The sequence below is a fragment of the Mesoplodon densirostris genome, chromosome 17 (genome assembly GCF_025265405.1).
Source record: "Mesoplodon densirostris isolate mMesDen1 chromosome 17, mMesDen1 primary haplotype, whole genome shotgun sequence".
Classification (NCBI taxonomy): Eukaryota; Metazoa; Chordata; class Mammalia; order Artiodactyla; family Ziphiidae; genus Mesoplodon; species Mesoplodon densirostris.
Window position 1 is genome coordinate 48674978 of NC_082677.1, and position 22262 is coordinate 48697239.

The 22262-nt window shown below is 39.3% G+C and overlaps 1 protein-coding gene across 3 annotated transcripts in view; it reads right to left on the reverse strand.

Moving 5' to 3' along the window:
- TBC1D4 (TBC1 domain family member 4) overlaps positions 1 to 22262 on the reverse strand; it is a 222589-nt gene that overhangs the window by 92715 nt on the left and 107612 nt on the right. Inside the window, exon 1 of one of the 3 annotated variants that reach the window (XM_060079857.1) lies at positions 12692 to 12773. The exons of 1 other annotated variant lie outside the window; for it this stretch is intronic. The gene's annotated coding sequence lies outside the window, so the exon portion shown is untranslated. Of the gene's footprint in view, positions 1 to 10320; positions 10367 to 12691; positions 12774 to 22262 lie in introns of those variants that run through there. One more of the 3 variants, XM_060079859.1, reaches the window with a different exon arrangement.

Sequence of the window (22262 nt, forward strand, 5' to 3'; positions counted from 1 at the left end):
TGGTCCGGGAAGATCCCACGTGCCACGGAGCGCCTGGGCCCGTGAGCCATGGCCGCTGAGCCTGCGCGTCCGGAGCCTGTGCTCCACAGCGGGAGAGGCCACAACAGTGAGAGGCCTGCGTACCACAAAAAAAAAAAATTTTTTTTTAAATAAATAAATAAATAAATAAAAGAAGATGGAAAATCATCTCTATTATTAAGCCAGAAATATTGTAAGTCATCGACATTATTCATTTCCATTGACACACAATAACCAATTTCAACAAGCGATAAAATAAATGGGGCTTTTTTCAAATGCCTCATGATATTTAGAAAAAGCACAGGGCCACCTTTAGCTAGTATTCTGTCCTTACACCTTCAGTGATCTCACTAAAAGAATGTAAGTTCAAGTATCAAAATTCAGACATTAAAGCAATTCCTCACTCTAGAGAAAAGAAAAATTGCCACTAGATTCCTGGATGTCAGGCTGTTGTTTCTCATTAATTAATTATCATAATTAGTTATCACATTCCAAGAAATCCAGTGGTATTGTAAAAATTACACTTCACCTGACTTCACAAGGAAATAGATTCTACAACTACCACACTCTGATGTTTAAAGTCCTAAGCAAACCCAAGGGGAAAAAGTCTGGATACTGAAAAAGCACAAAGGAAAGATACCTTTTGGTCAGGAAGCAAGCTGAAAACTGGAGTCGTCCTCCAAGAGCAGTGAATATGCCAAACTGATGTAATCCTTAGTATTAGCTCTCTGTCGCGCTTAAGAAGTTCTCTTGCATTCTAGATAAGCCAGCAGTAATTTTGCTGTATTTGTTCAAGTCGATGTTATCGCTATGCAGCCAATTATAAAACTTCCCGGGAATAACCGTTATTGCTTCAAAAGTAAAGTATTTCCTGACTCTGCAACCAGGAAACACTGATTGTTCAGGGCTAAAGAACAGACTCTCTAGTTTTCTTTAAAAAGAAGCATTTTAAATTTGAGTACCACTGTCTTTCTTATGCTGTTTAAATAATCACGTGTCCAAGGCTTATTAATTATGATGGTAGGAGAAAATTAATCTATAATACAATGTCTTCTTTCTTCATAGAGTTCATTGATAAACAGATGAACTTCAGCAAACATTTAAAAATGGATACAAATATGAATAGGAAAATAAGCCTCTTAAGATAGTTAAAGCAAAAAAAAATAACTGGGTACATTCTTTCACAATGGGCATGAGCTTGGCTGCTTGATTCATTATTAATCTTTTTATAATAATTATAGTAGGCACAGCAAGATTTTGATAAGCACAAAAAAGAGGGAAAAGGTGTAAAAAAAAGTTGAGGAAAAAATACTAGGAAACATTTCAAGTAAATTGCAAAAAACCTGCCAAATGAGAAGAATTAATCATTTAAACTAGTCTCAATCAAAGAGAGACAGTAAGGAAAAGAAATGTATTTGCTTTGGAAGTAATACATGCCATTAGGGGATGGATAGATTTCCTTTCTAATTCTGTTTTACTTAAGAAACTATTAAGATCAGTTCAGCATCTTGAGAAAAGACTGATTTTGGAAGATATATACGTGCCATGAAATAGTTCATTTACATTAAGGAAAAAAATCACCATTATTTAAGAACCCATGAAGATGTTCCAGCCTAGTTACTTTGGAGGAACACTCAGTCTGTGCTGTCATTTTTAAGGTGACGTTGTCTGACAATTTCAATAAGAAATAAAACTGATTTTTAAACCATTTTAACTTTTATCCAAAAGTACTTCAGTGATTCTTTGTATTTGGTTAAATATATAAATAATAATATTAACAGTATTAATTATTAATAATATATAAATTATTATTTTAAAGTAAACCTTACACAGTAAAAAAGAGGTGTAATTATCACTAGGTCTAGAGTCAAAATCGACTGGAATAATGCAGTGGTCTTAAAATCACAGAATTTTAAAGTTAAAGACACTCTTATGGAATCACCCGTTCCCACTATCTTGTTTTACAGATGGGGAAACAAACGGTTTACATTAAAAGTTAAACCATGGGGCTTCCCTGGTAGCACAGTGGTTAAGAATCCACCTGCCAATGCAGGCGACACGGGTTAGAGCCCTGGTCAGGGAAGATGCCCCATGCTGTGGAGCAACTAAGCCCGTATGCCACAGTTACTGAGCCTGCGCTCTAGAGCCCGTGAGCCACAACTACTGAGCCCACAAGCCACGACTACTGAAGCCCATGCGCCTAGAGCACATGCTCTGCAACAAGAGAAGCCACCGCAAGGAGAAGCCCACACACCACAATGAAGAGTAGCCCCCGCTCACAGCAACTAGAGAAAGCCCGCATGCAACAAGACCCAACGCAGCCAAAAATAAATAAATAAAATTAATAAATTTATAAAAGAAAAAAAAAGTTAAACCATGAAAGAATAATGAGATTACAAGTAACGAGACTCTTTGGCGCCAAAGAAAGCAAGAATATCTCTACTACTTACACTGCAGTCATACAAGTTGCTTGGGTTTGAGTCTTGGGCTTCAGCCAAGACAGTTTCCTCTCAGATTAAGCTTTGGTTCTTAGATATTCTCAGCCCCTTTGCTCCAAACTCATTTTTGGCTCAGCGCTTCTCTGTTGTTTCCTGGTGGCCTCTGAGTTAGTTCAAGCATCAGAGAGAGAAATTCCTTGAACTTCCTACCAAGTTCTCCCGTCCTATTCTGTCTCACTGCTCATATCTTTGAATTCCTTCTCCAAAAGATATGACTCGTGCCTTTATGACCGTTCAAAATTTGAAAAAGTGATCAGATGTAAAATAAACGAGGGTAACTCACAGGAAATCCGGGGACTCATAATTTTGATTGATTAAGAGAATGGAATGTCCTCAGTAGTGGCTGAGTTTAGTGCTACAGGGAAATAAGACAGAAGATGGGGTGGGTGAGAAGTTAGATGGCAAAGGACAGACAAGGAGAGTCCTTTTCAATTCCCCTTTCAAAAGCAAACTCATTCTTTCGAAAGTGGATTAGTCGGGACTTCCCTGGTGGTGCAGTGGTTAAGAATCCACCTGCCAATGCAGGGGACACAGGTTCAAGCTCTGTCCCGGAAAGATCCCACATGCCACGGAGCAACTAAGCCCGTGCGTCACAACTCCTGAGCCTGCACTCTAGAGCCCGCAAGCCACAACTATGGAGCCCGTGAGCCACAACCACTGAAGCCCACACACCTAGAGCCTGTGCTCCGCAACAAGGAGACGCCCACGCACCGCAACAAAGAGTAGCCCTCGCTCGCTGCAACTAGAGAAAGCCTGCATGCACACAGCAACGAAGACCCAATGCAGCCAAAAATAATAAATAAATTAATTAATTTTTTAAAAAGTGGATTAGTCCACAGCATGGCGTATTAGAAAAGTATATAACATGCAGTTAGAGGTCTAGAGTTTAAAGCCCCATTCCAGTATCTATGATTATCTGTAGAAAAGACACCATATCCTGGTTTTTCACCTGCAAAATGGGAATCACAATGTTTATGTCAAAGGTAACCTGGGAAAATTAACCTAAAAGTGCAAATGTGCCTGACACAGTGCTAGGACAGTGAAAACATTCAACAATGTTTAATTAAATCTAAAATGTAAGTCTGACTTGTACTGTGTAAGGAGAAGAAGGAAGTGAGAAGCTGTTGCTAAATAAAAAAACATTGCCTTTGTGAAAGTTAAATTGTAGCAGGGGGTATAGAATGAATGAGTAAAATATAAAGGATTTGAGATAGTAAAAACTGCCAATGAGAAAAATAATGCCCAGAAGCAGGGACAGAAATTTTGGAGGGGGTGGCTGAACAGTTGCAATTTTAGAGAAAGGTGTCTCTATAAAATATTTGAGTAAAAACCTGAAGTCAGCAAGAAGGTGAGCCATACAGATATCTGAGGGAGGAACATTCCAGGCAGATAGCACACCAAGTACGAAGGCCACGAAGCAGAAATTCGCCTGGCACGTTCAGGGAACAGTGGGGAGTCCATGTGGCTGGATGCGAGCGACGCAGCAGAAGATTACTGAAGAGGCCACTGTGGGGAACAGGGGCATCTAAGTCATGCAGGACCTTGAAAGGACTCTGGCTTTTACTCTTGGTGAGACAGACAGCCATTGCAGAGTGCTGAGTTACATGGTTAAATAATCCCTTTGCCTGCTGTATGGAGAACAGATGGCAAGGATAAGGGGGCAGAAGCCTACTGCACCCAGGATGAGCCAACGGTGGTTCACAGGCGAACAGCAAGGGACGGGGTAAGAAGAAGCAGGCTTCTGAATATAATTTTAAAGGCACAGTCAACATGATTTGTGGATGGATCTCACGTGGACTGTAAAAGGAGAGGAGGCCTGGATGAACTTTATGGGTTTTGGCCAGAGGAACTAGAGTGAGGGATGGGGATGGCTTAAGAGAGTAGGAGCTAAGCTTTGGATTGTTAGTTTTGAGAAGCTTACAGACATCCAACAGGTGATGTCAGTAGGCAGTTGAGTACATGGCGCTCAGGGGTGAGGACAGAGCTGAGAAAGAAAAATTGGAAGATATTAGCATATAAATAGCAGGTAAAGCCATACAATTAGAGGAGTCCATCAAAAAGTGAGCACAGATGACACAGAGACACAGAGCAAGAGGGAGAGAGACATGGTGAGCTAGGCAGAGAGAGAAATATCTCCAGGAACCAAGCCCTGAGGCGCACAATGACTATAGTTTAGGAGATGGAGAGATATGAGCAAAGGAAAATACATCAAGAGACACAGGTAAAACCAGAAAAGAACGGTATCCAGAAGCCAAGAAAGAAAGGTTTCCAAGAAGGAGGGGGTAAGCACTATGAGATCATAGGTGACTTTGACAAGAAAAGTTTTGGTGGCACTTAGGGCAAAAGCCTAACTGGAGTAGGTTTGAAAGAAAATTTTAGGAACAAAATCCAAAACATTAGGTACAGATAATCTTTTAGGGCTGTAGCTAGAGGTACAAATAGTCAAAAGAGGGTTCTCTTATAGATGGGAGAAATGACAGCTTCCAATAGAGAATTTCCAACTGTGAAGGGAAAATTGATGCTGTAGAGAAAGAGAGTAGCACTGCTAGTAATATCTTTAAGTAGGCAAGAGGGGACAGTGGAAGACTTTGAACTGACCCAGGGCATGGGAAGTTCATCTCAAAAGGTGCAAATGCAGGAAGACACAGTGGTGGGAGTTTGGAGAATGTGTCCTCTGACTGCTTTAATTTCTCAGTAAAACAGAAAGCATGATCATCAGCTGAGGTAAGGATGGGGAAGAAGATCAAATGAGTATTGATCAGTAAACATTTAATTTAATTCAAGGCTGACTGTAGGCAAAATTGTGAGGTGATGGTATCTTGAGAACCCTCAAGCTTCACTTTCTGTATTTGGATGATGTGGAAATGTGACTTCTACAACTCCTTCATGGAGACATTGCATTTTAACCTAAGTTTTAACTTGAGAACTGAAGTATCTTAGATGAAACTCAGGAATCAACCAGAAATTAGAAGAGAGGTTTTTGCACCCTGAAATGAAACAATGCAGGTAAACAGTTTTTTCTGCCTAGGATGAGATTGGGAGCTAACCTTGTAAGTAACAGTTGTATAAGAAATGAATTTTGGAAAAAGCTCACGTGTGGTAGGGAAAAAAAGTGTTCTGTACCTTACCAAAATAAGAATAACATAGTTTGATTATACAGTATTTGTGTCACTTGTGAAAAATAATTCTATATTTCTTTTTTTGGATATGGATATTTATACAGATATGACCAAAAAAGGTGAAGTAAGCAGAGTCACCAATGCAAGAAAATCAAACTTCTTACAAACATGTAATCAAGAAAGTTAATCTTTTACTTTCTAACTATAGAAACACAGAATAGGGGCATCTAAGAAACAATCCTGAAAAGCTGTTATTTATTTACTTATGCTGGCACTATGAGACCCCCTTTCAAATGCAGCAATATCCCTCTACCCAACCACAAAGCACTTTCAATGTGAGATCAACCTACTACCTGTTTATTCAACAGAATGGTTTGTATTCATCAAATCAGTCCTATTATTTGCTTAATGCTCACATTTTTAAAAATATACAATTCAAAATCAGTAAACCTCTAACCAGGCTAACTGAGAGGACACAAATTACTAATATTAGAAATGAAAGAGGGGACATCGCTACAGATCCCATGGAAATTAAAAGCATAATAAAAGAATACTATGAACCACTCCATGATGAGAAATTCAATATCCTAGATGAAATGGACCATTTCCTTGAATGCTACAATCTGCCAAAATGCATACAAGAATAAATAAATGATCTGAATAGGCCTAAATCGAATCAATAGTTAATAATCTTCTAAAACAGAAAGCATCAGGCTCAGATGGATACACTGGTGAATTCTGTCAAACATTTAAGAACAAAATGATACCAATCCTCCATAATCTCTTGCAGAAGATAGAAGCAGAGAAAATACCTCCTAATTCATTCTATGAGGCCAGCATTACCTTAATATCAAAACAAGACAAAGACAGTATAAGAAAACTACAGACCAATATCTCTCATGAATATAGATGCAAAAATCCTTAACAAAATACTAGCATACCAAATCCAGAAAAGTATAAAAAGAATTATATACCAGGACCAAGTAGGATCTATCCCAAGTATGTAAAGATGGTTCAACATTCAAAAATCGATTAATGTAATCTATCACATCAACAGACTAAAAAAAAAAATCACATGATCATATCAATAGAAGCATTTGACAAAATCCATCACCCATTCATGGTAAAAACTCACAATAAACCAGGAATAGAGGGGAATTTCTTCAACAATCTAGAAAAAATCTACAGCTAGCATCATACTTAATGATGAGAAACTCAAAGCTTTCCCACTGAGATCCAGTACACGGCAAGGATATACTCTCTCAACATTCCTTTTCAACACCATACTAGAAGTCCTTGCTAATAGGCAAGAAAAGGAAACTAAAGGTATACAGATTGGAAAGGAAGAAATAAAACTGTCTGTTCTGAGATGACATGATTGTCTGTAGAAAATCTGAAATAAAAATAAAGGAGGGCCTCCCTGGTGGCGCAGTGGTTAAGAGTCCGCCTGCCGATGCAGGGGATAAGGGTTCGTGCCCCGGTCTGGGAGGATCCCATATGCCGCGGAGCGGCTGGGCCCGTGAGCCATGGCCGCTGGGCCTGCGCATCCGGAGCCTGTGCTCCGCAACGGGAGAGGCCACAACAGTGAGAGGCCCACATACCGCAAAAAGAAAATAAATAAAAAATAAAGGAAACAAAAATTTACCAAAAAACCAGTCTCTAGGTACATCCACATCTCTACAAATGACCCAATTTCGTTCCTTTTTATGGCTGAGTAATATTCCATTGTATATATGTACCACATCTTCTTTATCCATTTCTCTGTCAATGGGCATTTAGGGTGCTTCCATGACCTGGCTATTATAAACAGTACTGCAGTGAACACTGGGGTGCATGTATCTTTTTTTTTTTTTTTTTGTGGTACGCGAGCCTCTCACTGTTGTGGCCTCTCCCGTTGCGGAGCACAGGCTCCAGATACGCAGGCTCAGTGGCCATGGCTCACAGGCCCAGCCACTCCGTGGCATGTGGGATCCTCCCAGACCGGGGCACGAACCCGTGTCCCCTGCATTGGCAGGCGGACTCTCAACCACTGCGTCACCAGGGAAGCCCGCATGTGTCTTTTTGACACATTATCACCTGGAACACCTCCTGGAACTAATAAATCATTATAGTAAGGTTGCATGATAAAGGGTTAATATACAAAAGTCAATTGCTTTCCTATATGCCAGCAATGAACAAGTGGATTTTGAAATTAAAAACACAATACCATTTACATTAGCACCCCAAACATGAATATTTAGGTAAAAAATCTAACAAAATATGTATAAGATCTATATGAGATCTACAAGACTCTGATGAACATGATTAAAGTAAATGGAGGGATATTCCATGTTCATGAGTAGGAAGACTTGATATTGTCCAGATGTCAACTTGATCTATAAATTCAATGCAATCACAGTCAAATCCCAGCAAGTTGTTTTACAGACATTGACAAACTTATTCTAGGTTGATATGGAGAGGCAAGCAATCTAGAATAGCCAACACAATATTAAAGGAGAAGAACAAAGTTGAAGGACTGATGCTATCTGATTTCAAGATTTACTATAAAGCTATGAGAATCAAGATAGTGTGGTATTGGCAAAACAACAGACAAATAGATTCATGAAATGTAATAAAGAGCCCAGAAATAGTCTCACATAAATATAGTCAACTGATCTTTGACAGAGGAGTAAAGACAATATAATGGAGCAAAGATAGTCTCTTCAACAAACGGTTCTGGAACAATTGGACATCCACATGCCAAAAAAAATTTATCTAGACACAGACTTTAAACACTTTACAAAAATTAACTCAAAATCTAGAGAACCCAGATGACCTTGAGTATGGTGATGCCTTTTTAGATACAACACCAAGGACACAATCTATGAGCCAAAGCAGTCTTGAGGGAAAAAAAAAAAGCTGGAGGAATCAGACTCCCTGACTTCAGACTATACTACAAAGTTACAGTAACCAAGACAATATGGTACTGCCACAAAAACAGAAATATAGATCAGTGGAACAGGATACAAAGCCCAGAGATAAACCCATGCACCTATGGTCAACTAATCTATGACAAAGGAGGCAAGGATATATAATGGAGAAAGGACAGTCTCTTCAAGAAGTGGTGCTGGGAAAACTGGACAGCTACATGTAAAAGAATGAAATTAGAACACCCCCTAACACCATACACAAAAATAAACTCAAAATGGATTAGAGACCTAAATGTAATAAGACCAGACACCATAAAACTCTTAGAGGAAAACAAAGGAAGAACACTCTTTGACATAAATCACAGCACGATCTTTTTTGACCCACCTCCTAGAGTAATGGAAATAAAAACAAAAATAAACAAATGGGACCTAATGAAACTTAAAAGCTTTTGCACAGCAAAGGAAAGTATAAAGAAGATGAAAAGACAACACTCAGAATGGGAGAAAATATTTGCAAACAAATCAACAGACAAAGGATTAATCTCCAAAATATATAAACAGCTCATGAAGCTCAATATTAAAGAAAAAACAACCCAATCAAAAAATGGACAGGAAAAAAAAAAATGGACAGAAGACCTAAATAGACATTTCTCTAAAGAAGACATACAGATGGCCAAGAGGCACATGAAAAGCTGCTCGACATCACTAATCGTTAGAGAAATGCAAATCAAAACTACAATGAGGTATCACCTCACACCAGTCAGAATGGGCATCATCAGAAAATCTACAAACAACAAATGCTAGAGAGGGTGTGGAGAAAAGGGAATCCTCTTGCACTGTTGGTGGGAATGTAAATTGATACAGTCACTATGGAGAACAGTATGGAGGTTCCTTAAAAAACTAAAAATAGAATTACCATATGACCCAGCAATCCCACTACTGGGCATACACCCAGAGAAAACCATAATTCAAAAAGACACATGTACCCCAATGTTCACTGCAGCACTATTACAAGGTCATGGAAGCAACCTAAATGCCCACTGACAGAAGAATGGATAAAGAAGTTGTGGTACATATATATGATGGAATATTGCTCAGCCATAAAAAGGAACAAAATTAGGTCATTTGTAGAGACGTGGATGGACCTAGAGACTGTCATACAGAGTGAAATAAGTCAGAAAGAGAAAAACAAATTTTGTATATTAATGCATAAATGTGGAATCTAGAAAAATGGTACAGATGAACCTGTTTGCAAGGCAGAAATATAGACAAAGATGTAAAGAACAAATGTATGGACACCAAGGGGGTAAAGTGGTGGGGGTGGTGGTGGGATGAAATGGGAGATCGGGATTGACATGTATACACTAATAGGTATAAAATTGGTAACTAATAAGAACCTGCTGTATAAAAAATAAAGTTTTTAAAAAAAGACAATCTATAAAAAAAAAATTGATAAGCTGGCCTTCATTCAAATTTAAAACTTCTGCTCTACAAAAGACAGTATCAAGGGGATTAGAAGACAAGCAAATGTTTTCCTCAAGGCTTCAAGAAAACATTTGCCAAAGGAACATCTGATAAAGTCTTGTTATGCAAAATACACAAAGGACTCTTAAAACTCAGCAATAAAAAAAACTACCTGATTAAAACATGGGCCAAAGACCTTAACAAACACCTCCCCAAAGAGGATATTCAGATGTCAAATAAACATTATGAAAAGATGCTCCACATCATATGTCATCAGGGAAATGCAAATGCAAATGAGATGCCACTACACACCTATTAGAATGGCCAAAATCTGGAACAGTGACAACACCAAATGCTGGCGAGGATGTGGAGCAACAGGAACTTTCATACATTGCTGGTGGGAATGAAAAATGGTTCAGTCATTTTGGAAGACAGTTTGGTGATTTCTTACAAAACTAAACATACTGTTTTTTTTCCAAAACTAAACATACTCACAATACAATGCAGCAATCTCACTCCTTGGTATTTACCCAAAGAAGTTGAAAACTTATACCCACACAAAAAACTGGCACACAGAGGTTTTAAGCAGGTTTATTCATAATTACCAAAACTTGGTAGTGACCAAGATGTCCATCAGGAGGTGAATGAATAAATAAACTGTCATACATCCAGACACTGGAACATTATTCAGGGCTAAAAAGAAATGATCTATCAAGCTATGAAAAGATATGGAAGAGAAACTTAAATGCATAAGTGAAAGAAGCCAATCTGAAAAGGCTACATATTGTATGATTCCAACTATATGACATTCTGGAAAAGGCAAAACTATAGGGACAATAAAAAAGTTCAGTGGTTGCAGGGATGGGGATGGCAGAGGAAAAGCACAGAGAATTTTATGACAGTGAAAATACACTCTGTGATACTATAATGATGGATATATATCATTATAAATGTGTCAATACCCAAAATGTTCAACACCAAGAGTGAACCCTAAGGTAAACTAGGGACTTTGGGTGATTATAATGTGTCAGTGTAGGCTTATGTTTGGTAACAAATGGACAATTCTGGTGAGTGATGCTGATAATGGAGGAGGCTATGCATGTGGCAAGGCAGGGGGTATACAGGAAATCTCTGTACCTTCCTCTCTAGTTTGTTGTGGATGGACCTTAAATTGCTCTAAACAAATAAACTCTTATTTTAAAAAGTATACAGTTCAAGGACTTCCCTGGTGGTGCAGTGGTTAAGAATCCGCCTGCCAATGCAGAGGACACGGGTTCGAGCCCTGGTCCGGGAAGATCCCACATGCCATGGAGCAACTAAGCCCGTGTGCCACAACTACTGAAGCCCACACACCTAGAGCCCATGCTCCCCAACAAGAGAAGCCATCTCACTGAGAAGCCCACGCACTGCAACGAAGAGTAGCCCCTGCTCACCACAACCAGAGAAAAGCCACTAAGCCCGTGTGCCACAACTACTGAACCCGTGTGCCACAACTACTGAAGCCCATGCACCTAGAGCCTGTGCTCCGCAACAAGAGAAGCCACTACAATGAGAAGCCCACTCACTGCAACAAAGAGTAGCCCCTGCTCACCACAGCCAGAGAAAAGCCGGCGCGCAGCAACGAAGACCCAACACAGCCAAAATAAATACATAAATAAATAAAACCTTACTTTAAAAAAAAAGAACGTATTCAGTTCAATACCACTTGTATTTACTCCAACAAACACTAGAGGGAGCTTTCCCACATGAAGTTGTTTACCGAAGCAAAAAATTAAAAAAAAAAAAAAAAAATCAAAAGGTATTTTATAAAACTGAAACAATGCCACTGTTTATAAAATATCATTACCACTGCTCCCATATTAGTCTTAGAACATTAACCACTGCTAAGTAAATTAACTGGAATTTTAACTGATTAGACAAGTTTGGCAATAAAATTAATAAGTTAATAAAATAAAGTTAAACTGAAAAAATTAGAATATATCCATATCAGCCCTTGATAACATTTAATCTGTTAGACATTTTCAAACAGGACATGATAAACATAATAAAGATATGTCTTGATTCTTCATCACGATACGTGAAAGTATGGTCATCTAAACAAAATGCTAAAACGGGACACTGGATAAGTAGTTTTAACTTATGAAATGTCTGAACTGTTGAGAAGAGAACTTTTTGAGCAATGGTTGGTTGTGAAATGTAATGGGCCTCTGGGAAAGAGGCAAGAGACAGGAGGTTAAACCCAGAGGGACCTGGACGTGACAAGCTCAAGCTGAGATCAGGCGATAAAGCTGTAATGTTATCAAAAAGCAAAAACTGCCATGAGGTTCTCAGAAACCTATTTTTGTCCTGGCCTTCCGTATTATTTCAGATATTTATACCCCTACAGGAGTGGTGAATGAGCATCTTGCGAATGAGATTAATCTGACACTCTTGAACTTTTATTCAGCGGCATCCGTGACTTGTAGACATCATTAACTCCTAAATGCGTGAATGTCTCCCTTTTTCAAAGAAGAGTCCTAACCGACCACCACCCAAGGATAAAAAGGGAAACATACATTTGCCGCTCTCCAAAACTAGGCTAGAAGGAAGGGCAATCACAAGGAAACAGATGCCAGATCTCTAATATGACTCGCCCTTCCCGTGGGTGAAAGGAAAAGCTCATCTCCGCATAAGGACTGCTCACCTTGGAGCGCCCTTCTGTACCACCTCCAACCCTCACAGTGGAGGTACAACTCCTGGAAACCACATGCGTCACAATGGACTGATGCTCCTGGTGAAATGAAAAATTAACATAATGAAATCTTTTTTTTAAAAAATTAATTTACTTATTTATTTATTTTTGGCTGAATTGGGTCTTCGTGGCTGCGCGCGGGCTTTTCTCTAGTTGTGGCGAGCAGAGGCTACTCTTCGTTGTGGCGCAGGGGCTTCTCGTTGCAGTGGCTTCTCTTGTTGTGGAGCATGGGCTCCAGAGTGCAGGCTCAGTAGTTGCGGCTTGTGGGCTCAGTAGTTGTGGCGCACGGGCTTAGTTGCTCCGCCGCATGTGGGATCTTCCCGGACCAGGGCTCGAACTCATGTCCCCAGCGTTGGCAGGTGAATTCTTAACCACTGAACCACCAGGGAAGTCCTACAATGAAATCTTGCATCAAGACTTGCCTTTTGGGCCTGCATTCCTTCTTTCTGCTTGGGGCATGGTGAATTTACCGAGAAAAGTTTCTGATCAGAGAAAACTTTTTTTCAGAGCTGATACAGGCTGTTTAAAGATATTCTTCTTTGTTCATTAAATATCAAATATATACCCCCCTCCCCTTCTTTGTGTGATCCGGCTAAATGATACCCAGGGAAAGCATATAATGATTTAGGTGATACAAACCACCCCAGTTTCCTGTTACCTCTTACTGAAGAAATCAATGAAAAGCTTGAGGTTTTCAGACCTGGAGAAAGAACACATTCTGACTATGCACCTCACAGGCATCTGCCTTAAAATCAGACTAATAAATACAGTACTCCCAAAGCAATAAACCGTTACCTTTGAGTTCTCTGAAATGTCACCAGATTGCTTGAAAGCCACCTGGATGAGTGCACTGTGTCATGACTAACCTTTGCCCAGCAGAAACACAGACTTATCCACCCTTGGACATGACCTGTGGACAGAGATCTTCTCTCCCCTTCAACAGAACTCAATCACATGACACCATTACCTTTCAATTAACTGATCTTTCATAAATTTGTTAAAATTTCAAGTAAACAGTGGTAACTCAAAGCCTCTCCCACAAAAGTATTTTTACTTATCAAATTTCATGGATGTCAAAACATTTAACTGCCAAATTTTAATTCCTTGAAGGAAACTCTCACTTTAGAATTTTAAGTATTGTTAAGTGTCACAATAGAATGTGTGGCACTGAAATATTTATCATGATGGAACAGCCTTAATTTTCTAATACCCCAAATGCTTCCTCATATCTATTTTCAAAGGGTTAATAATTACAGCAATGCTTCAAGGCTGACATTATAATCAACTTAACTGGAGATAAAAGAAATTAAGGAAATCTGTTCAGTGGCAACTAATAATTGGCCTATATAGTGTAATAATGCGGCCAGAGTTATCTTCATTAAAATTTTCCACAGGATCTATTTGAGCTGCGTCTTGCAAAAATGTATAACTTCGAAGTCAGAAAGCAAATTCAAAGCAAACCAGCAGTCCTCATATTTTTCATACATGGATGGCTTTCAAGAAAGAATAAGATGATTCTTATCATAAATCATTTATGAAGGACTTATCAGGTGAAACAGGCACTGTTTTATCTAAATAGCACCCACCTTAATTTAGAAGAAATGGTTCTAGTGGACGCTGCCAATCCTTGCACCCTCCCCCAGCCCAATCTCCCCACCCCCATAAAGTAGGCCACAATGGCAGGCATGTAATGTCGATGGGACCAGTGACAGATATAGGGGTTGGCAAGTCAACCCAAGCCCAAGCCAAGTCAATCTGAGTAGCTCCCTAGTATTTTCCAAACAGAAGGAGAGACACAACTGTTTTCCATCTGAGGTCTCAAAGCTGTTGAGGAAGTTAGTCTGGTCCACAACAGGTGGACATATCCCTTCACTGGAGAAAGTCAGTTTAGAGTAACACAAAATGAAACCTGGAGGAAAACAGAATTAAAACCAAGATTTAGAGAAAGAGATTCCTGGGGTCTCTGGCTTTAGACATCCTTGGAGATGTGACTAATGATCTCTTGGTGTCCTCCAATTCTGGGGTCACTCAGGATCCTTTCATATGGGTGAGGGGTTTTCACCCTTGCCTCTAAGAGTCCTGACTAGTATACAAGTCTATGAGAATATACATTAATATAGATGTTAAAAATCTGCTAAATATTATATATAACCTGTGGGACTGAGTTCATCTGCTATGACTGAAACCCAAAACAGCAGTTGATTACACAAAACAGAAGTTTATTTCCCTCTCATATAAAAGTCCAGTTGGCAGTGCAGGGCTGTTTTGTTTTGACATTGTGTCACTAAATATCAAAGACTCGGGTCGTTCTATTTTCTTGTTATGCCTTGGGGGCCTCAACCCCATTGTCCAAAATAGTGGCAACTGTATTCCAGGTAGTAGGACTAAATAAGAGAATAAAAGAGCAAGAGGTACACACATACACATGTACACACACACACACACACACACACAAATAATGGACACTCTTTCTTATGGAAGTTTTCCTAAGGAAGTTGCCCCCTCAAAAAAATCTACTTATACCCCACTGACCAGAACTAGAGGAATTTCTAGAAGCAAGAGAAGCTAAGAAATGTAATCCTGACTCTGGATGGCCACATACCTAGGTTAAAATTCTATTACTAAAGAAGAAGGGAGAACAGAAATCAGGAATAATCTTCATTCTTGTCATAATTGTCAATGATTTATCAGAAAAAAGGCATCATTCAGAACTCATCAAAAAAAGAAAAATGAAGGTTAGCTATGTCAGAGTATTTAAATCATGTAACAGTTCTAAAAAGAAGGAACTTAGGTCAAAGTTGCAGAAATATGTACTTAATAAAGAAAAGAGTAGACCAGGTGTTTCAAAAACTTCCCAAATTGAAGAAGCAGATAACCTTCTGATCAACCCCCAAAGACAGTCATGGGACTACAGCTTCTCACTCAAAGAAAACAAAACACTGATGGCAATGCCAGTAAACAACATGGGCGGTCAACACTGAAATTTATACATATTTTTTCCTAATAAACCATGTTAGCTGGTAGTCTTTTAGTAAACTTTTACAGTTCTTTAGAGATAGCAATGGGGCAGCAACCCACAAATAACCACTTAAAACTCATTTCAACCTGTAATATACCCCTGTTCATATTATTCTGGTGTGGTTAAATAGCAGATTTCAAGGACTTAGTACAAAAAATGTAATATAACTCATTAATAATTTTTTACTGATCACATGTTGAAATTATGTTTTGGATATACTAGGCTAAAGTATACTATTAAAATTAATTTCACCTGTTTCTTTTTACTCCTTTTTTAAAAAAAATCCCTTGACTCAGCAAATTTTTATTGAACAAATGTTATGAGCAAGGAAGTGAAACCGTGCACATCAGATTGGGACTCAACCCACATGCCAGGACTCGAACCCGGCCAAAACCCAGACTCAGAACCGAACCCACACGGCCGGGACTCGAACCCGGCCAAAACTCAGTCTTCCAGCTGAGATCACACACCTGGTTTCAGGACTTAATGAAGTTCAGGTTCTTGATGTCTCATCACAGAAAGAATTCAGCGAGAGACAAAGTGATGGGTAAGAAGTGGATTTACTTAGAGCGAAACACACTCCAGAGACAGAGTGTGGGCCATCACAGAAGGTGAGAAAGGCACCAGGGTATGCGGGTTGTCAGTTTTCATAGAGGAGGGTAATTTCATAGGCTAATGAGTGGGAGGAGTTTCCCAGCTATTTTGGGAAGGGGTGGGGATTTCCAGGAATTGGGACACCACCCACTTTTTGATCCTTATGGATCCTTGGAACTGTCATGGCACCTGTGGGTGTGTCATTTAGCTTGCTGATGTGTTACAGTGAGTGTATAGTAAGGCTCAAGGTCTAGTGGAAGTCGACTTGTCTGCCATCTTGGACCCATTGGTTTTAATCAGTTTATGTCATGTCCTCAGGCTATGTTATTCTTTCAAAGATTGTACCCTGCCCCCTTCCCTCCTGTTTCATTTCCCCCTCAGAGATTTTACTCCCATATTCTTATGGGAAGCAGAGGGTGATGGTCCCTCTTCTGTAACTGCTTCAAGGCTGAGTAGGGGCGTCAACCCTGCCTGTCGGGAGTAAAAATCTCCGGATGCCTGATCTAGGGGCCCCAGGGGCAGGACAGCTCCTTGTTTTAAGTCAGTATAGGCTGGAATCCTCGCACAGTCATCATCTTGGTGTAGAACTGTTGTAACTGCTTCCATAGACTTTCTCTAAATCTCCTTGATGATGAAGCACTTTTTGTAACAGCATCAGAGTACAAAAATATCTATAAATGTCAAAAGACTTAAAAAGCATGGTTAAACATCTGATTACATTGTAATCGATAAAGAAACTTGGTTACAATAACCAGAATTACGAATGATTACATTTAAGTTAACATGCCAAATAATCCTCGTTCAATATTTCTCTCTAAGATATCTCAGGGGCCCTCGAAAGTACCCCAAAGTTAGCTAGAACAAAAGAAACTTTATTAAAATTTGATACTTGGGAAGTTTGTCAAAAAGTTTTAAAACACTTGGTCAAATAAGATCATAGGTCACTGTGAGACAATACTTATTTCTTAACCAAAGTTACAAAAGATCTCAAAAGCAAATACAGACCACTTAAAGGTAAAGAAACTCATAATATCTGTTATTAAAAGCAGCATTTCAAGAAAACTTTGGAGGGATAAACTAAATCCAATCTTGTCCCAGCCCACTCCCAACAAAATTCATTTACCCAACTAAATTTAATCCAATCTTAGAAAATCTTGATCACGCACAACTTTTTTTCAGTTTTTTTCCCCATTCCTCCCACCTTCTTTTACTGAAAACATACATCTTATTTGCCTTAAAAGTTGTTTTCCACATTCATTTACTTTTCTTATTGACAAATTTATAACAGATAGAATAAGGTTTTATTTGACCTCTAGTAAACCTAGGTACAACAAAAGTATTAAACTCAACATTGATGATTTTAAAGACATGTCTATATTAATCTAGCCAACAAGTTTAAGCCACCTTCAATACCAGATATCTGTTTAGTATTGACTATTTCCCAGATGAGATGAACCTGAAATTTATTCTGGCCATATTATTTTCTACTTCTGAGTATTTACATAAGCGCTTCATTTTTGTTTCTTTTTAATTCATCTGTATTCGTTACAACGATTAAAGCAGAATGTGACTTGAGCACTATGTCTCCATTCACAAAACTTGCTCCAAGTCACTTTTCAAACAGCTTTACAACATGCCTAGATAGGCTTATAATTTTGCTACTCTCAACAACACTTTTCTTTGGAAAACAAGCCCTATGTGTGGACAGTGACTCCCATCAAGTTGGTTCAGTTGAACATACTAATTTCTAGAGGCCTGGCACATGCAGTCAATAACTACAGGTGAGGGAAGATTTAAAAAGTAAATCCAAGAAGATGAAAGTTGCTTTAAGAAGTATTTTCTTTTAAACATCAAGGTATATACTTCAGAACACTTCAGTGACAGAAGATTTGATCTACGAAAGAATCTGCTTGATAGCCAAACACTTCAGACCACGAAGTTAACATAGGTTACATACGCCTTACAACTACTTCAGTGCTTAATTTTTTAAAAGCCAATTAAGTAGAGTTCTTTTATGAATTAATTTTTGGCAATACCGTACACCTACAACACACATATAGATACATATGAACACACAAACACAGAGGCCTCATAGTTCCCATTCCGAAATTTCAGTCCTGAGTCAGGTACAACATAAAACCCATCACTTACAAGAGGTTGGATTCAAATTTGGCTACTGACAGATGGAACAAATCAAGGTCACCTATCTAGACCATTTTACTAGTGTTTACAGACAAGACACTTCTTAGGATTTCCATTTATCCTTGACAAGTCAAGCTCTAAAATTTTTTTAAGCTTATTTTAACTTTATTTTTTTAACATCTTTATTGGAGCATAATTGCTTTACAATGGCGTGTTAGTTTCTGCTTTATAACAAAGTGAGTCAGCTATACATATACATATATCCCCATATCTCCTCCCTCTTGCGTCTCCCTAGCCCACCCCTCTAGGTGGTGAGCTGAACTCCCTGTGCTATGCGGCTGCTTCCCACTAGCTATCTATTTTACATTTGGTAGTATATGTAAATCCATGCCACTCTCTCACTTAAGCTCTAAATTACTTTACCTCTTTTTTAAAAATGTGCATTTAAAAAGATAGCAGAGATAAGGGTTCCTGAGAAGAAGAGATAGGACACTTGCATCTCAAAGATATAGGCAAGTTCCTCCTAGGATGACTTTGTTTCCCCTTTAATACTTAAAATCCTCTTAGGATAAATAGGGAAGGCTTTGGGAGTCTTAAAAGGATTGGTGGGCTTTGCATTATTTTTAGAGCCACACCTCTGCTCCTGTAGAGACTATATTTGTAGGACTTCCCTGGTGGTGCAGTGGTTAAGAATCTGCCTGCCAATGCAGGGGACACGGGTTCGAGCACTGGTCCGGGAAGATCCCACATGCCAGGACTCGAACCCAGCCAAAACCCAGATTGGGACTCAAACCCACGCGGCCAGGACTCGAACCCGGCCAAAACCCAGGTTGGGACTCGAACCCATGCGGCCAGGACTCGAACCCAGCCAAAACCCAGATTGGGACTCGAACCCACGTGGCTGGGACTCAAACCTGGCCAAAACCCAGTCTTCCAACTGAGATCACACACCTGGTTTCAGGACATAATGAAGCTCAGGTTCTTGATGTCTCATCACAGAAAGAATTCAGCGAGAGACAAAGTGATGGGTAAGAAGTGGATTTATTTAGAGAGAAACACAGTCCACAGACAGAGTGTGGGCCATCTCAGAAGATGAGAAAGGCACCAGGGTATGGGGGTTGTCAGTTTTCATAGAGGAGGGTAATTTCATAGGCTAATGAGTGGGAGGAGTTTCCCAGCTATTTTGGGAAGGGGTGGGGATTTCCAGGAATTGGGACACCACCCACTTTTTGATCCTTATGGATCCTTGGAACTGTCATGGCGCCTGTGGGTGTGTCATTTAGCTTGCTGATGTGTTACAGTGAGTGTATAGTGAGGCTCAAGGTCTAGTGGAAGTCGACTTGTCTGCCATCTTGGACCCATTTGGTTTTAATCAGTTTATGTCATGTCCTTGGGCTATGTTATTCTTTCAAAGTTGTGCCGTGCCCCTCCCTCCTGTTTCAGAAGTATTCTTTTTTTTTAAGATATATTAACATATAACATTATATTAGTTTCAGGTATACATCATAATGATTTGATATGTGCATATATTGTGAAATGATACGGATATAAGTCTAGTTAACATCCAACGCCATACATAACTTACAAATTGTTTTTCTCTTGTGATGAAAACTTTTAAGATCTACTCTTTTAACAACGTACTCTTAACAACTTTCAATAATATAATACAGTGTTATTAACTACAATGTCCATGCTATACATGACATCAACATGACATTTATCTTATAGCTGGAAGTTTGTACTTTTTAACCACCTTTTTGTTTCTGTTAAAGTGGTTCCTAGAACTTTTTAAATGACATATGTGACTCACATTATATTTCAATTAGACAGCACTGCTTTAGAATTCTATTCCCTATATACCCTTCAAGGGAAAGTTAAATGTTAGGAACTCTATCAAAAGCCTATCCTGAATTCTTTAAATAGAAATTATATCCCTCCCACCCATGGCATACAGTTGGCACTCAATAAATATTTCCTTAATAAACTGCTAGAACATTTTGTTTTTAACCTCATGGTACTTACATTCTGACTTGTCTGTAATTTGTCTTCTTCCTTGTGTCTCCTACAAGATTCTAAAATTCCTTGCTTAAAACTCTCTCTTGGGCTTCCCTGGTGGCGCAGTGGTTGAGAGTCCGCCTGCCTACGCAGGGGACACGGGTTCGTGCCCCGGTCCGGGAAGATCCCACATGCTGCGGAGCGGCTGGGCCCGTGAGCCATGGCCGCTGAGCCTGCGTGTCCGGAGCCTGTGCTCCGCAATGGGAGAGGCCACAACAGTGAGAGGCCCGCGTACCGCAAAAAAAAAAAAAAAAAAAAAAAACTCTCTCTTATTTCATTATCTATTTCCTGGACGCAGAGTCTGTCCACTTCCCTGAACTATTCTGCCTCATCTCCTGCTCTCCTGCTCTTAAGCCATTTCTTAACTTATCTCCAGTGAGTTACTATATTACTTCCTGGATACCCCTGCAGCACTGCTTCAAGTCAACCTGGCAGGAACTCCCCAGTTTCTTGAAAACTCTACTTCAATTTGGCAACATGAAGAGATGAAGGGGGGAAAAAAAGGAAAAAAAATAAAAACAGTGAAAAGACATGCTACTGCAAAAGATAAGAATATGAGCCCACATTTTTGAAAACTCAATTACAATAAAAATATTTCCTTACACAAATATCAGTTAAATGGTTTTCTTGTGAATAATCTACAAGTCTGTGGGCTGATTCAGGAAAAAACTTTTTGAGAGAGGTTACTCTTGCAATGTTTCTGAAATAAACAAACAAAAATAACTTATAATTATAAAAAAACAAAGCAAACAAACAAACAAAAAAACTCACGTTATGGTATGATTAAAAAAACCTAAGGACGAAATGAGAGAGTAACATTGACATATATACACTACCAAATGTAAAATGGATGGTTAATGGGAAGCAGCTGCATAGCACAGGGAGATCAGCTCGGTGGTGCTTTGTGATGACCTAGAGGGGTGGGATAGGGAGGGTGGGAGGGAGATGCAAGAGGGAGGGGATATGGGGAATATATGTATACTTATAGCTGATTCACTTGTTGTACAACACAAACTAACACAACATTGTAAAGCAATCATACTCCAATAAAGATGTTTAAAAAAAACAACCTAAGGAAAAATCTTTCAGAAACCTCCTTGCCTTTCTTAAACACTCCTAAAAATGTTGACGACCTATAAATACTGGATAAACACAAAGGCTGTCTTTTAGCTTAGTGAACAGAATGTGAAGAACATAAGAGCATCACTAATAAATCTGCCCTGAAAACTGCCTCTAGGGCATAACCGCCTCTCAGGCCTATCAGCAGAGATAAGATGCCCTCAGAGAACAGGAACAAGTGAGATGGAGGACAAAGCCACACTGCTCTTCAGCCTGGGAGGCCCTTTGCCCACATTCCCCTCTGACTAACACAATTCCCTGTAGGAAAATTTCCTTCCAGAGTCCTTTCCAACTGGTGCCTGACCCAGGAGCCCAGCAGCCTTAACACACCCTTCCAAATCAACCACAGCATCCATTGCTTCCCCACGAAGGGCACTTAACAAATTATTTTTAGTTACCCAATGGCATCTGTCTCACAGATGTGTCTCATGCCTTTTTCTCTGTCCATACAAGAAAGCTTAGCACATATGGCTCACACTCAATATATGTTTGCAAATGAGTGAACAAATAAATGAGCAAACAAATAAAGAGAAAATGGTGGTTCTGCCCACCTTCCTAGATCAGAATACTAAATAGGTTCTTGCCCTAACCTAG